The 2,328-nt window shown below is 40.9% G+C and overlaps 1 non-coding gene across 1 annotated transcript; it reads right to left on the minus strand.

The window, feature by feature from the left end:
- Nucleotides 1-804: 804 nt before the first annotated feature.
- Nucleotides 805-878, minus strand: trnan-guu (transfer RNA asparagine (anticodon GUU)). The gene has a single exon. It is a non-coding gene; the product is annotated as a tRNA-Asn (tRNA).
- Nucleotides 879-2,328: the final 1,450 nt, after the last annotated feature.

Here is a 2,328-nt window from a genome sequence, read left to right on the forward strand (position 1 = left end):
ACAGGACTGGAATAAAGTGGTGGGAATGGGATCTAAAATAGATGTGGTGGGTTTCATGCGCGTAACTAGTTTGTTTAGGGATGCTGAGTCAAGAAGAGAGAAGCTGGAGAGACGGGAACCAGAGAAGTTGGATGAGGAGGGAGGAGGTGTGGAAATTATATCCGTAGTGGAGAGAATGTGATGCCGGATGTTGTCAATCTTAGAACTAAAGAAATCTAAGAATGTGTTGCAAAGTTGTGATGAGGCAGGTAATGTGGTGGGGCAGTTTGGCTTGAGCAGTCTGTTGATGGTGGAGAAAAGATGTCTGGGATTGTTTTGGTGATTTTCAATGATATGAGAGAAGTAGGTGGATCTAGCAGACTCTATAGTAACCTTATAATCAGATAAGTAATCTCTCCAGGCCTGATAATGTACATTTAGGCCGGAAAGACGCCACCTACGCTCAAGTTTGCGAGAGGCTGCCTTCATGAAACGCAGATGGTCATTGTACCAGGGGGCAGGGCGAGAGAAGGAGATGGTTCGAGTTTTTAAAGGAGCAAAGGTGTCGAGGGTAGATAAAAGAGCATTGTCAAGTAACTGTATTTTGTCCTCTAGAGGGTCAGAGGAAGAGAAACAGGACTCGACGATAATTTGTTTTGGGTGAATATGGTTTTCTGGGGAGTTGCAATGTTGGGCATTATTGGACATTTCTCGGTGACCCTGACACGTGTTACACACTCGCATTTCCTGCAAATATTAAAATGGTTATGGTTTCGCTGAAAAATCCAATCGACTAAAGACAACGTTTACATCGCAAAAGAATCCCGTCCCTGGGTGGAATCGAACCACCAACCTTTCGGTTAACAGCCGAACGCGCTAACCGATTGCGCCACAGAGACCGGTGTGTTCTTTTCTCGAATCAGAGGTTTTCGGTTAAAACAAAATCTCTTACCGTTTATTTTGGTAATATATGGTAATATTTCTTCTGCACTGTTAACCAATAATTGAATTTCATTTTTCGCAAGCTGTGTGAATTTCATCAAAAACAAGTTTTCCAGAAAGGAAATGAACACATGCATTTAACGAAATCAAGCCCTTTGTGATTGCCCGAAATGGTACGTTCTGTACTACAAGATAGGAAGAAAGACACGGCTGGGATTTGAATCTCGGTTCTTTTGTTTAATAGAGAAGCGCTTTAACCAACTAGGCTACGGTGACAGGACACCCATCACCTTTTACAGCCGCTTGGACACACCGCTCTGAGACATCTGCGTTCAGTAAGCGTTTAACCTGAGCTCAGAGCAAATTGCCTCTTTTACATAGCAGCCCCGACACTGAGAAACGAAGAGAACTGGCTTTTATCTGGCATTTCCATGTCCAATGCGTTTGACATCTCCCAAGGGCGACAGAGTTCTTTTGCCACACTATTTCTTCTTCTTTTTTATTTCTGTACGCTTTGATAAAAAACGAGAAATCATGCAAGGGAAAAATGTCTTTTTTTTTCATAGAGAAAACGTGCACCAGGAAATGTTGTGTTGAGAAGAAATGATTTAACATGATACGTGACCTAATTTATCGGAGCAATTGCTCAACCAGCAAGGTCTGGAGAGGTTGGAGAGTCTGGTGGATGTGATAATTATACGGTGTTGTGAAAGAAAACAGTCTTTCTTTGAATTCTCAGTCAATCGGAATTTCAGTGCGAAACATAAACCCCTTGTCTGATTTAAAGAGATTATATTTTAAAACTCATAAAAAATCAGAAAACACATGTTTCTCACTTTGAAATTTTAGACGGAGCGGTGCATTACTAGTAGCGACGCTGAGCATCCTATGGGGGAATTCAGGTCATGTGAAATGCCAGCGGTTTAATAAACAACGCGTCTGGTTTCGGATCATAAGATTGTAGGTTCGACTTCTACCTGGCTCGTGTAAATTTTTTTCAAGCTCCTCAGTAATAATGTATATTATGTAATGAACCGCACCTGAAAGCAAACGTTGGGTCTGTTTCCTTTGTTTTCCAGCATGAAATAGCAAATCGTTACAAAAAGCAGCTGCTAATGTCCAATAGCGTTTTTTTTTTTTCAAATTACATTTTCAGGCTTCAGACACTTTTTAATAAAACAAAAGTGTCCGGAAACACATTAACTTTCAGGTTTGCTTGAACCTGTATTAAAAAAAGTTATCTGAAACTTCTGGGATTCCATTATCTGATGTAGCTGTCTCTAAAGTTGGACGTGATGTTAAGCAGATGTGAACTGTGCCTTTTCACTTAAAAAAAAAACAAACAAAGTTCTTTTTTTCCCCTTCACTCCAATGCTGGAGACTGTAAGCCTGTGTGAGCTCCACACT

Source organism: Lepisosteus platostomus, chromosome 5 (genome assembly GCF_059453375.1).
Source record: "Lepisosteus platostomus isolate fLepPlt1 chromosome 5, fLepPlt1.hap1, whole genome shotgun sequence".
In the NCBI taxonomy this organism is placed as follows: Eukaryota; Metazoa; Chordata; class Actinopteri; order Semionotiformes; family Lepisosteidae; genus Lepisosteus; species Lepisosteus platostomus.